Source organism: Xenopus tropicalis, chromosome 4 (assembly GCF_000004195.4).
Source record: "Xenopus tropicalis strain Nigerian chromosome 4, UCB_Xtro_10.0, whole genome shotgun sequence".
NCBI classification, from domain to species: domain Eukaryota; kingdom Metazoa; phylum Chordata; class Amphibia; order Anura; family Pipidae; genus Xenopus; species Xenopus tropicalis.
The window spans coordinates 20148752-20163928 of record NC_030680.2 but is presented as its reverse complement, the minus strand read 5'-3'; the positions used below and the strand labels follow the sequence as shown (position 1 = coordinate 20163928).

The following is a 15177-nucleotide window of genomic DNA, read 5'->3' as shown; positions in this document are numbered from 1 at the left end:
CCGTTCCGGGAGGCCCACTATGCGGACATTGTTGCGTCTCTGCCTATTTTCATAGTCATCCAGCTTGTCGGCGTATGTTTTGAGTTTGGATTCTAGCCGCGTCTGGGCCGCCGGGAGTGGGTTGCAGGTGTCCTCCAGTGTTGTAATCCTGCTTTCTGTTTCCCTCACCCGTTCACGGATATTTTGGAGATCGGCTCGCAACAGGGAGAGATCGGTTTTTACTTCCTCCAGCTTTGTTGAGAGGGAAGTTCGGCAGTCTGTGATTGCGTCCAGGAGCAGTTGGGTCGCGGGTTCTGGTTGTGGTTATGGCTGTGGCGGAGAGGGTAAGTCTCTGTTGTTTGCCTGGCTGCTTCTGGGATCGTCGCCATTTTGTGGGGCCTGCCTGGCGAATTGTTCTAATCTGGCCGCCGCTTCTGACTTACTTTTCTGGGTTTTGCTGCCTCCCATTGTGTGGGGGTTCTTATTGCAGCTAGGGTAAGTGAAGTGGCTTTGCAGAGTTCAGTGTTTGCCACTGTTTACAGGATGTAGTGCCCGGAGCTCTAAGAAACACTTCTATTCAAGTCGCCATGTTGGCCACTGCTTATGGGGTTGTTTGGTTGGGGGGGGGGGGGCTGTGATTGGAAAAGGCCAGAAGTAGCATTTGGGGACTTTGCCATACTGAAAATGACTAAATACATAGGCGGATTTTCAATAAGGCTTGGGGAGGCTAAGCCTCCCCAAACCTGCTTTGCCACCTTAAAACCTGGCTCCGTTTCTGCACTGCCCTGCAAATCTTCTCCGGGTTCTGCAGAAATCAGCTGTGCTCTGATTGGATCTTTCTTCTTGTGGATTATCCAATCAGAGCACAGCTTTCTTGACAGGCAGTAAAATTGACCAATCAAGGCGCATATGCAGACAGGGATCGGGAGATTTTGCAAACTGGAGGCAAGTGCAGAATTGAAGACTAAAGAAGAATCTGCAGGCTGGAAACTTTACCCAAGAACCAACTTTGAACTTTTGCTGCAGTTTTAATCCCACAGGTACTATACCCAGGCACTATACCCAGGCACTATACCCAGGTACTATACGCAGGTACTATACCCAGGCACTATACCCAGGCACTATACCCAGGCACTATACTGTACTGTATATGTTCTAAAGAGTCACCCACTAGCTGAAATTAAATTGTTTTTTTTCACCTGACATCTATAATATCCCTATCCCCTACCCTAACAGATGGAGGGTAAGTTAACTTTTTCCCCTGACAAAGCTCATTGTGCTTTTATATATTAGATTGGTTTTTTGCACTTTCTATTTTTCTTTTACTTTTGTCATTGTTTTTTTCATTTCTAGTTAGTTACAGTGGAGCCAATGTTGTGTATCAGTGCCAGTGTTATAGTGCCAGGGCCTGAATATCTGTCATCAGTACCCACTGCTCCTCATGGCATATAATGTGCTGGTTTTGTATTTAAAGACTGCGTTTTATATAAGTTTTTGAATAATTTGCCTTTCGCTTCTGCCTCTTTCCAGCTTTCAAATGAGGGTCACTGACCAAAAAGTATTGCTCTGTGAAGCTACAGTTTTATTTTTCCATGCAGCCCCTTAACTATTCATATTCCCATCTCTTGTTTAAACCACTACCTGGTAAATAAGACCCTAGCAACCAGATAGCTGCTGAAATACCAAATGGAGAGCTGCTGAACAATAAGCTAAATAACCGAAAAACCATTAAAAATAAAAGAGGACCAATTGCAAATCGTCTCAGAATATCAATGTCTACCTTATATTAAAAATGAATTTAAATGTGAACTACCCCTTGAAGCTAACTGATCACAAACACAAATGTATAGAGAACTCCTAACAGAAGTGCACGTATGAATGCTTTTACATCCTAAGCATTTTAGGGTTAAAAAAATCCGCCCCACCCGCACTTTTGCACAGTATCCCTGGGAGTCAGTGGGAACGGCAAGAGGTAGTTGGGAAGTTCATTTTTTACACCAGCAGCGAATCCACAGTAGCTATAGGTCAGACTCAGTATGGCCCATCTTTAGCCTCCCCAAACAAAAAAGTCACCCTCCGCCTATGACTAAATATTTGTTTTTAAGGGTGAGTTACAGCCGTATTTCCTTTTCACTCCTGAGTTAAGAACTGAGGCCTTATTTTTAATGCACAGCCCATTTTACAGCCCAACGCCTTGGTCATTTGAGATGCTGAATTGCCAGCCGAGAAAGTAGAAAGATATATCTACCCATTTTAACCTTTGGAAAATGTGTCCTTTGTGAATATATATCATACTTTTGCAGGCTCTTATGACACAATGTGTTGAAGGCGCTTATTTGTGCATAAGTATTCTTTTCATTGTGGGGTCTTTATATGCTATTGATCCATGTATATTGGGCATTAAACAGCTCAGTAAACCCTGGAATTCATTTTTGGTTGTTTGATCTCGGTACAGGAGGGTTTGTGGGAGATATGATGTTGTAACATGGAGCTTTCATCTGATTTTATCTCCAGTCTGCTGCCCTGATGGAGGGGAGAGTGGAGCTGAAGGAGTGAGTAGAAGAGCTTGAGCACAAGTGCATCCAAGGAGAGACAGGCCGTGCTGGTAAGTAGTTATCCCCGGCTGGTATTTGTATAGTTCTACACATGTATCCCTACCCTCTGCTATAGGCAGCTCACTTATAGGGCACCTATCATTGAAATATATATTACCCCGCCCAACATGTGGGCTAATAGAGCCTGCATTCTGGTTTGGGGACAATACTATTTTGGGCAGATATTGCCCCTAGGAAGCGTCCTGCCGCCATGTTGAGAATTACTCATGTGCATAATGGGGAGAGTCCCAGTCAGCACATTATGCACTTGTACATGTGACACAGGATCAGCCAATTACTTGCCTGTTCTTATGTCACAAGCGTTTTCTGGCTAAAATATTATTTGGCTCCAACCTTTGTGTGGGCTCTTATAACCCACTCCTCCGGTAAGGGATCGATGTGTATTCATTGCGCCCCTGCTTTCCCCGCTGCTTGCTCCCTGTGAGCCCAGACTGCAGGTTGTTAGATGGGTTCTTTAGGTGCCAATAAGAGGCTGTGAGACTTTATTTCATGTTACTGGGAACTCGTCAGTGATTCTATGTCCGACCTATGGTGCACTCTGTACCTGCCTCCTGTCTGCTGCTACAAAAATTCAAAAACTTCCTGGTTGCTAAGGTAATTTTGATCCTAGCAACCAGATAGCTGTTGTAACTGCAAACTGCAGAGTTGTTGAACAAAAATTGAAATAATTTAAAAAGTACAAATAATAAAAATAAAGACCAATGGCAAATTATTTGAGAATATTTCTCTCTACATTATACTAGATATTAACTCAAAGATGAGCAACCCCTTTAATATTATACAGCAGAAGATAAACATGATTGGATGCTGAATGTCCCTACAATGCAGCAATGTATCAGATTATTGTGTGGGTGCTACTAGGAGACTAGGCTGGGCCCCCAGATTTTGCAGACGCTCAGGGGCAAGTTCTATATGTAACTTCCCTGAGGCCCCAGAACCGTTGTAATGTCTCCCCATGCTGGTGTTTGTATCCAGCAAAGCTTGGAAGCTCTTTATTCTGCTCTTGTATAAGGCACGGTGCCACAGGGGTTCTGCCCGCTGCTGCTTCCTGGTACCTTTATCCTCATTCACACGCACCTGGTTCCGATGGCACCGGCAGGACTAGGGATCCATATATTATGAAATGCGAATGGATTTGACACATATAAAAGAGTTACCTGTGTGTCAGAAATCAGAAGGATTTCCCTTCCCCTCGGTATGGGGGTTCCATAATGTCATTATTGCTCACCTGCTAATATTCTGTGTACCCAGGAGAAATGGTGCCATAGTAACCCTACAGGGACTGGTTTAGGCTTTGTACCCACAGGTACCTTCTCATCTGCCCAATGAATATTGTATAATGCATTTTACCCTTCAGTGATTGGGGCTCAGGGCTGGAGAGTGAGGGAAGGGCAGAGCCAGTTTGCTCATGTGCATTACATTCCCTATGGGGGGGCACCGGATGAGCCAGACTGTGGGTGAATGGGATCCATTCCTCATACTACCAATATTACAAAATGGGCAATATCTCTATGCAGTGAGAATCCTTTTATAAGGATTTGCTGTGTGATACATTCACATGTCAGTATCACATTCAATTCTGGTTTCTTTTATAAATGATCTTATCTTTACCCTCAGCTTTATGTGCCAGTGGGGGGCACTGAGCGTATAGCCTTCATGCCATGATGGGAAATGGTGGGAGGATCCCAAGAATGCCCATTAGAACCTCAGTCTGTGAGCCCAGTATGAGAATGCTCTGGGGAGCAGCCATACCCGCACGAGGACTTCTCCCACTCCCTCCCCTTCAATGTGTTACTACCCCTGTCAAATGAGCCCAGTTACCAAAATAAAGACACACAGAGCCGCTTGGTGGTAAATCTGTGTAAGTCACAGCTTTATTGTTGATAAACATAATACATTGCGCTTTTTTATTGGTCCTGAGGAAGGCAAAAAAAAACCTCTGAGAAGCTTTGGCCAATCTGCTTAATTAGAGGGAAAAATTCCTTCCTGACTCCTCAACGGCAATCGGATTTGCTCCCAGGATCAATGCGCCATATTAAACCAAAGAAATGGGAGAGATGGAAACAACAGGGAATATGGCAAAATACACATGGCCGCCATTAAGCTGCTAGATGAATAGTGCATTCCTTTCCATTCCATTGGACCCCAGGCAGCCTGCAGACCCCGGCTTCTGCAGTCTGAGGGATTGAGTGAAAAGGAATAAAGGGGGGATGCACTGCTGTTGGAACTGCAGTGTAAGCAGGGGGCCACCGCTGGTGGAAGAAAGAGGGGAAGACCGCAATATGGCAGCATACACAGAGAACCATCAAGCCACAAGGTGAATACAGCATTCCATTGGACCCCAGGCAGCCTGCAGACCCCGGCTTCTGCAGCCTGAGAGGTGGAGTGAAAAGGAATCCAAATGACTTTGTGGCTTAAGGGTGCTGTTATGTATAAAACCATATAATGGATTGAGTAGGGGGCACCGCAGGTGGAATAGTGGCGGCTGGAAGGGGTAGCACCACTGGTGGAATGTGTTGGGCAGTAGTGGAGGCACAGCTGGTAGAATTCGGTTGTTCTTACCTACTGCTAATGAGGGTACCTAGACAGAGGTGCAACTGTACTTGGTACCCAGGAAATTGGTAGTGGTGCTGTCAGTAGGTGCCTTTTCCAATATGTTTGAAGGGCCATAGAAAGAAGAGAGAGAAGCATAGATTTTATACGGCACCTTAATATCTCTCGTTGTCCCGCATCAGGATGGCCTTGTTGACAGCCTCTAGTTCTTTATAGAGGCCTTTTAGGTGGGCTTTAATATATTTATAGTCCCCTCGGAACTCGGCCTTGAGAAGGAATCGCCACCATTTTGTTATTTGGATGCAATCCCTTGCCATCCACAGATCGTAAAGGGCCATCTTGATGTCACCCGTTATCTGGCCCCTAATGCCCTCCAAATAGGGGCCTGCGCGTGGATCCTCAAAATCCCTGATCTCAAAGACATCCAGATGAGGGGGGATCCAAAATGAGATCTAGAGAAATGCAGGAAACAAGAAGACATTAAGTTTAATCCCAGTGATAATAATGAGAGTGACAATTAGCCCAAATAGCACAGCAATGTGTATTTATTACCACTAGGGGCGCTTACCTTTCCATAGCGGTACTCATAGTACTGCCTGCTACTGGCACTCATGCCCATCTCTGCTGCCCCTGTAATATAAAAGAGAGATTTGGGAAGGTTAGAGTTAATGTAAAAAGATGTCCTTTTTCAACCTCATCTACTATATAATACATATTCCAGAGGGGAAAATACAGGTTCCTTACCAGATGACCCACAAGGGGCCGGCAGGTTCTTCTTCTTCCTCTTCTTCTTATTCTTGTTCTTCTACTCTTGATGGATGTTTTAGTCTTTAAAAAGACTTTTCTGCGTCGTCTTCTTTATCTGCTGCTGTGTCGCTGGGAGTCACTGCAAATCACTGCAAATCACTGCAAATCACTGCAAATCGCTCGAGTCGCTCAAATCGCTCGGATATTTCACTTTATGGGGAGAGAGATAGAGAGAAGAGACTGTAAGCTCTTTTGAGTCGGACCCTCTGTGCCATTCATAGCAATACATACTGGGGTTCCCTTTCTGTATCATTCCCAGTGGTACTGCGCTACTGAATATGTTTCCTGCTCAATGGGGGCTTCTCATAACCCGCCTTGCTCTGATAAGTTCCCCTGCACCCATAACACAATGGATCCTTATTTTAGGCATTAATTCTGATTTGTGCTATTGTCTTTATTCTCATGGCTTCCCTTATTCACCATCCACTCTAGTGCTGAGACCAATAACTGTTGCTAGGATGATTGGGACTCTAGTAACCAAATGACATTTGGTATTAACTGCTAAAGAGAGGCAGAGTAAACACCAAACACCAAACCAAACACCAAACACACATTGCCCTAGAACTATAACCGCAGAGGATGCTGGGAATCGTAGTCCAGGTTTTAGACCCCATCATTGGTTTGTCCCCCTGAAGTTGTACCCCCTGTACCCCCATGGCTGCTTTTTGGGGAAATGCAAAGTTGCCTAAAATGAATCCCCTTTTCCTGCTTGTCAAGCAAATGTAATTTGAAAAGACAAACTGACATTTCCAATAGACAGCTTCATGACAAGCATCTGCCCAGGCAAAAGGAGGCAATGGGGGGCCAATTTGGGGATTTTTTGAGCCAAATGGGTAATTTTGGGAGCTTTGGCCGTACTTCCCAAGCTACTATAAATCATTGGTGCCAAACCACCCCAAATTGCCCCTTGTATTGTTGTTTTTAATATGCCCCCCCCCTTCCCCAGTGTTGGTATCTGCTGCACTTACCTCTGAAACCAGAAATGAAATAACTGTCACTGTCACGAGACATGACATCACCTTCCCTAACAGCTTTCAGCCAATCAGAGCTGCACAAGAAGTGTTATCAACAGTCATAATGTTATTCCAGTAACTGGCAGCCAATCACATACTCAGGTACATATGTGATAGTGTTTGGCTGCATGGTGAGACTTGTGACCAATCAAGCTCGCCCTTACTGATTCACATAAAAACAAACAAAAGCATCCTTAGAACCAGGGCCACCCTGAATGTACTCCCCCTCTCAGGGGAGGGCCAAGCCGACTGGGCACCCTAGGCAACCCAGTCAGCCACCTTGCCCCAGCAACCTCACTGCCGTGTGTGTGCCATGGGGGGGGTCATTACCCTGCAATGACAAGTGGGGAAGCCATTAGAAGGGAGCACGGACTAGGGGTTGGCAGGAGAGGTACATGCCTGGCGTCCCCCATTGTTGCTCCCTAGTCAGCTTCTTCTTCCTCCCCCTAGTTCTGGCCCTGTAAACAAATAAGCAGTCCCTTACAACCCCCCCTACATGGGACACCACCAAAAAGGCCCATCCATAAGGTACATTAGTTCCAATGAAATAGTTAAAGAAATCAGAATATTATCAAGCTCTTGACAGCTCCAGGCCTGATGGCTGCCAGACCATGTTTCCTATAGTATTTATTGGAAGATTCTTCCCAGACTTTTTTCTCAGTAAAAAATGACCTACAAAATACATGTATATTACTTTCCAAAAACATAACAGAAATCACAACTTGTATTTAGAGGGGAATTTATTAGCATTCATATTTTTTTCATGATTTTTTTTTTTTTTCTTTTTAGCTTAAACGCAAATTTTTCAAGGAAAAGAAGCATGCATTTTAGCCATTTTTAAAGCATTAAAATCACTAATACAGGTATCGGACCCCTTATCCAGAAACACATTATCCAGTTCCAAATTACAGAAAGGCCATCTCCCATAGACTCCATTTTAATCAAATAATTCACAGTTTTAAAAAGTATTACCTTTTTCTCTGTAATAATAAAACAGTACCTGTACTTGATCCCAACTAAGATATAATTACCCCTTATTGGGGGCAGAACAATCCTATTGGGTTTAATTACAGTTTAAATTTTTTTAGCAGACTAAAGGTAGGAGATCTTAAATACGGAAAGACTCCCTTATCTGGAAAACCCCAGGTCCCGAGCATTATGGATAACGGGTCCCATACCTGTACATCTAAAAGCTGTGGATTTTCTGTAGAAGTTAATGAGGAGTTTCCCTAGACAAATTGCAGCATTTTTTAATTTCATTAAAATGGGAAATGTTTGGTCTTTCCGTTTGTGCTTTTTAAATTTGGATTTTCTAATAAATGACTGACATTTATGAAAATGAGTTTCGTTGTGGTTTCCAAAAACTCTAAAACAAAAAAATGCGAATGCGGATAAATGACCCCCAAAGATGAAGAAAATATCCTGGGCAGCTGGTTACATTCGATACCCTAGGGCATTTCTTTCAGGCTACATGTTTTGTAACTCTGGGAGGTTTATATAGCATATAGCATATGTTTGCTTTTTTTTCTATCTTGTAAAAATTCTACTGTGTAAGGCCTGAGTGAGGCTACCAAAAGGGAGGGGACTGGAGGTGCTACAACTGTATGGACGTTTGGCCATACTTCCAATAGAATAACTCAAAATAATACACAAAAAAGGGGGGTTGTGGGAGCACTCCAAGGCTTAGTATAATGTACCAGTGCAATTGGGGTGCAAGTGATCTGGTAAAATTAGCTACAAGCATAGTAAGGTCAGAGGATTGATCCATGTACATTGCCCTGTCCCCTGTCTCACAAGTAATTTAGTATCTATGCCAGGGCATGTATTCCAAGCACCAGGGGGTTTTTAGTTACAAAGTTATGAATATAAATTTGGTAAGTGTCATGATCGGTAACCCAAAACCCGAACATTTGCCAAGGTTCTGAGCAATCAATAGGTTGTAGTATATAAAGCCAGAAAAAAAGAAAAAAATCAAAATATGGTGCAGTATTCTTTGTAGGGCTATTCCACCTTTCTGTGTTACTATAGATACAGGGAAGAATGTGTTCCTACACCCTTTTCATGCAGATAGAAAGTGGTGTAATTGATCTGTAACTTTGGGGCACTCTATATGGTAGAAGTGGGCACTCACAGACTTCAAGAACTTTCTTTCCTTTAATAAATCCCATTTTTATTCAAACAGCAGAATTATAATTCTATAAAACAGGAGTGCTATATAGCATAAAACCTTTTTATTAATATATAGATTGCCACACTCACGGTCGTAGAAGGAGGACTCCTACTCCCTATTGTCTGTGTAGGTCCCTACCCTTAGGCCTACAGCACATGGGGCAAATACTATATACTAGGTATAAGGTTAATTTTGGTTTTAACACTTTTTCTTTTCTTTCTATAATTTTTAAAGCGTAATGGGACAAAATGCAAGCTTTGTAACAATTTTCAGAAATGTTATAAAAACCATTCTGTTTAGCATAGCTTTGTAGTTTGGTAGTTTGCAGTAGAAAGATGTATTTACCCTTTTTTGTTTTGTCAGAATGTGTACTTTCAGAAAATGTATGGTTTTCTAGGGTCTCGGTACTGTTAGGGGGTCTTATGGCACATAATACACATACCGGGTGCAAAAACTGCATGAGCTGGAGCGTCAATCGTTAAAATTTATATGCATTTTTTTCATTTGGGTGCCCCTGTACTCCGCATAGTTTGGTATATCTATGCATGTAGGGCATCAAACTGTTCAGTAGGCCTCTGGTGTTCCTATTTGGGGTGATTTTCTTTTGTACGCAAGAAATTGTGTGAGATAAATGCGGCAAATTGCAACATTTTTTGTAGATTTTCTGAAATGTCATAGAAACCACTAGCTTTAGGAAAGCTTTGCAGATTGGTACTTTGGTGTAGAAAGGACTCTTTACCCATGTTGGATTTGTCTGAATGTGTACTTTCCAAAAATATATGGTTTTCAGGGCTAACCCTATATTTTTGCAGTTTCTATCTCACATAAAACTGCCATGTGTTTATGAATTAGGTAAAAGTAAGCCATGGAATTAGTGCACACAAGGTATATTTTGGGGTCTCTAAGTGCCATGTGCTTTGATAAACCTATGTACAGTGGGCATCAAAGTGTTCAGTAGACCTCTGGGTTTCATATTTGGGGTGTTTTACCTTGGTACCTAATGATACATGGGAGATAAGATGCTGCAGTGGAAGCTTTGAGAGGATTTTTGGAATTGTCATCAAAATTGCCAAATTTAGGAAAGCTTTGCGACTTTGTTCTTTGGAGTAGAAAGACATGGGTAACCATTTTAGATTTGGGGGAATGTGTACTTTCCAAAAATATATGGCTTTCTGGGGTGAGCGTACTTTTTTTGTAGTGTTGTCCCACATATAATGTAATGTAAATGTGTTGATTTTGCAGAAGCTGAAATGACAGAAATGATAGATCATATGGGGGTATGTTCACATTGGGGCCCCTACATGCCACATACTTAGGTAAACCTATACATATTGGGCATCAAAGTGTTCAGTGGACCCCTGGCGTTCAAATTTAGGGTGTTTTATTTGGTTACTTTATGACCTGTAGGAGATAGATACTTTAGACTGGAAGCTTCGAAGCGATTTTTTAAAAATGTCTCAAATTTTGATAAAAACCAATAACTTTAGAAAAGCATTGTGACTTGATAGTTTGGAGTAGACAGACAGTTCTACCTATTCTGTATTCCCCAGAATCTGTTCTTTCCAGAAATGTATAATTTTCTGGGATAAACCTTCTGTTAGTGGAACTTTTGGCCTCGAAATCTAAAGTATGCAGCTTTCTGGAGCAGTGCTTTGGAAATTTGGTAATGTACTGCTGGGAGTTTTTGACCTATACAAGTGAGAAATCTCCATAATACTATATATATTTGGTATTGGTACGTTCAGGAGACATGGGACTTTCCAAATCAGTTGTATATTTGTGCATAAAATATTTTTTGTTTCTAGTATGTGTGTTTATATTATGGAAAATTTGATTTTTTTTTTTCATTTTTAGACATTTAGAAGCCTACATCTTGTTACAGAATTGGAATTACACAAAAATTCTACCATATTTTGAAAGCTTAGGTTGTCCTTGACAAAACAATATATTTTTTTCCTGGGTAAACTAAAAGTCCCCCCGAGGAAAGGCTCCTAAAGTGAAACAGTGCAAAATGTTCGAAAACTGTCTGACAATACAAGTTCCGCTTTGACCAAAACGGCTGGCAGTAAAAGGGTTAAAATGGCAATTTTGTGTTTAGGAGTACCCAATAACACATACTACTAAAAATGGTTTATTTAGATGAAGCAGGGTTTTACCTATGAGCTTGTTTATGCAATATATTTTTATATTGGGGGTATAGTTTCCCTTAAGTGCTCTATGCTGTGAGACAACATACTGTAAATCAAAAACTTTTAATGGGCTCAATGCGATCATTTTATTGGCTAAACTAAAAGATACTACAGGAATATGATCCCTTATCCGGAAACCCGTTATCCAGAAAGCTCCGAATTACGGAAAGCTCGTCTCCCATAGACTCAATTTTAATCAAATAATTCAGAATTTTAAAACTGATTTCCTTTTTTCTCTGTAGTAGTAAAACAGTACCTTGTAATTGATCCCAACTAAGATATAAATAATCTTTATTGGATACAAAACAATCCTGTTGGGTTTGATTAATGTTTTATTGATTTGATAGTAGACTTAAGGTATGGAGATCCAAATTACGGAAAGACTCGTTATCCGGAATACCTTTGGTCCCGAGCATTCTGGATAACGGGTCCTATACCTGGACTTGGTAGTATTGCTAAAGATGTCCTCTTTGGAAATGGAATGCCCGCAGGAAGCACATGAAGCAGTGATCAGTTTCAAATCCACACACGTATTGTCCGGTCAGTGTAGGAGCACCCATTTGTTTTGGCATCAACAGTTTGATGGATCCTTTCTTCGCATTATCTACCTATATACTTGCACGCAACGATTCCAGGCAAAACTTGGTCTTGTAAAAAGTAAGTATGGTTACAACTTGGATTACACAGAAGAATTGGAATGTGTATGAAACACCCCAATATCTTTGTTGAGTTTACAGTAGTTTTACTGATTTGGAGTTTGACGTTTAGCAAAGTGAAGTTGAAAGAGCCATAGAAAGCATTGCTAAAACCCAAACTGCAGGATATGATGGAATTCCAGCTAAACTGTTTAACGTCCTGCAAGATGGTGATATGAAAGTTTTGTTTGGGATATGCCAGCAAGTTTGGAAAACTCATTGGACTGGAAGTTCATCTATATCTTAAGACCTTAAAAGGAAGATACCAAAGAGGGTTGTATTGCACGTATCTCCGGATCCTGCTAGACTCCAGTGGCAACGGCACTAGTGATCTCAGCAGATGGAGAAAAGCTATGGCAAATCTGCACAAATTATTAAAGAGCAGACATAAAAGATTTTCAGAACCCCAGAGCTGATTTAAGGTATTATTTGTCTCAGGGCAAAGATCTCATTGGGGGCCCCCATAGCTTCCCTAAGACATTTGTGGCAGTACTACCCTGAAACTAGGGTTGCCACCTTCTGCCGTTCCTATCTCCATGCAGGGGGTGGGGTGTGATGTCACCGGGAGGGGTGTGATGTCACGGGGGCGGGGTGGTTACTTCTCGGGGGGGAAGGGGTGACTGGGGTGGGGCTATGACATGGTAATCAGCAATAGGTCAGTTGCAACATTAATCTCAGTTAGTCCTGCCCGGTTTTCCAAAATGGGAAAAACGGGCAGGCAGTTTTGCCCCAGACAGCCCTTCTGAAAACTGGACTGTCTTGGTCAAGACCAGACAGGTGGCAACCCTACCTGAAACCAGGGGCGGGCCAAGCCGACCCAGCGCCCTAGGCAACCCGGTCGGCAACCTCCTTAAGCCCTCTGGGAGGGGGGTCGCGATGCAAGATCATTGCCCCCACCATGTAATGGCAAGTGCAGGGGCAATGACTAAATGGAGCGGACTAGGGGTAGGCAGGAGAGGCTCCTGTCTGGTGCCCCCCAATCGTTGCTGCCTCTTCTGCCTACCCATAGTTATGGCCCTGCTTGAAACAGGTTAACTTGAAAGTAACAATTGTGTGCTTCATGCATAAAAATAAATATGGCCGGGCCAAGTCACAGGCGCACCCAAGGCAAAGCCCTTTCATCTCCCTGCCCCACGGCATGTGTGTGTCTCTGTGTGCGTTTGCTCCCACAGTGATACGCAGTGGGAAGAGGGGATGAGGGATGAGCGTCACGGGGGCCAGTGAGCGATGCGTGAGGCCTCTAGGGGTAGCCAGGCAGAAGAGGTGGGTGTCCTGGTACCCCCCCACCTTTGCACCCTAGACACATGCCTCTTCTGCCTATCCCCAGTTCCGGCCCTGCTGCTGCTGAGCAGGAAGCTTTTGTGCTTGAGGGAACACACACAAATGGTCCTGCAGGTCCAGCTGGCTTTGGTGCTACAACTCCCAGTACCCTGCATCCACCTTAGGGCAATGTATTATATCCATGGTACATAGTTTTAATGGGAAAGAGCAGGCAATGCAAGGGTACGTTCTGCTTAATTATACTTTAGCGTTGCCAAGATGCTTAAAAAAATTGCAGGTGTCCCTTTAACATGTCCCAAAACCTACAACAAGTATAAGTAGAATTAAGCTGCTTGTTGTGTGCTTCTTATATGCTTTGGGCCCAGGGCACTTTCACATTTGTCTGGTTGTACTGCCATATGTGTGTGTATCTGGGGGGATATTGTGATTATCTTTATCCTATATAGTAGCATCATGGGAGTTACAGTGACTATTCTGCTTATAGGTTATTATGAGACTGTCTAGTAAAGTCCAAATATTGCGAATCTTGTAGTGGTTTGTATGGGTTGATGTGTTAAAGGGACAGAGTCTGTGTGTTATTAGTATTTAAACAGAATGCATCTGTCTAGTGGAACCATAACCACCAAGGCAGATAGAGTGTATATATATATATCTCATATACATATCCTTACAGCAGAAATGTACAGATTGGCTGCCCTGCCTTGTCAGATTCTAGCATTATCTAACAGTTACTCAAAGCCGAGAAAGTAGAAAGATATATCTACCCATTTTAACCTTTGGAAAATGTGTCCTTTGTGAATATATATCATACTTTTGCAGGCTCTTATGACACAATGTGTTGAATGTGCTTATTTGTGCATAAGTATTCTTTTCATTATGGGGTCTTTATATGCTATTGATCCATGTATTTTGGGCATTAAACAGCTCAGTAAACCCTGGAATTCATTTTTGGTTGTTTGATCTCTGTACAGGAGGGTTTGTGGGAGATATGATGTTGTAACATGGAGCTTTCATCTGATTTTATCTCCAGTCTGCTGCCCTGATGGAGGGGAGAGTGGAGCTGAAGGAGTGAGTAGAAGAGCTTGAGCACAAGTGCATCCAAGGAGAGACAGGCGGTGCTGGTAAGTAGTTATCCCCGGCTGGTATTTGTATAGTTCTACACATGTATCCCTACCCTCTGCTATAGGCAGCTCACTTATAGGGCACCTATCATTGAAATATATATTACCCCGCCCAACATGTGGGCTAATCACATTTATTCTGGTTTGGGGACAATACTATTTTGGGCGGATATTGCCCCTAGGAAGCGTCCTGCCGCCATGTTGAGAATTACTCATGTGCATAATGGGGAGAGTCCCAGTCAGCACATTATGCACTTGTACATGTGACACAGGATCAGCCAATTACTTGCCTGTTCTTATGTCACAAGTGTTTTCTGGCTTAAATATTATTTGCCTCCAACCGTTGTGTGGGCTCTTATAACCCACTCCTCCGGTAAGGGATCTATGTGTATTAATTGCGCCCCTGCTTTCCCCGCTGCTTGCTCCCTGTGAGCCCAGACTGCAGGTTGTTAGATGGGTTCTTTAGGTGCCAATAAGAGGCTGTGGGACTTTATTTCATGTTACTGGGAACTCGTCAGTGATTCTGTGTCCGACCTATGGTGCACTCTGTACCTGCCTCCTGTCTGCTGCTACAAAAATTCAAAAACTCCCTTGTTGCTAAAGTAATTTTGATCCTAGCAACCAGATAGCTTTTGTAACTGCAAACTGCAGAGTTTTTGAACAAATATTGAAATAATTTAAAAAGTACAAATAATAAAAATAAAGACCAATTGTAAATTATTTGAGAATATTTCTGTCTACATTATACTAAACA

The 15177-nt window shown here is 42.6% G+C and overlaps 1 long non-coding RNA gene across 1 annotated transcript in view; it reads left to right on the top strand.

Moving 5' to 3' along the window:
• The window catches only part of LOC101732864, a 65730-nt gene extending 51311 nt beyond the window's left edge, over positions 1-14419 (top strand). The window contains exons 4-5 of the long non-coding RNA XR_004222265.1: positions 2494-2584; positions 14333-14419. This is a non-coding gene — a long non-coding RNA (uncharacterized LOC101732864). The remainder of the gene's footprint in view (positions 1-2493; positions 2585-14332) is intronic.
• The last annotated feature ends 758 nt before the right edge of the window (positions 14420-15177 follow it).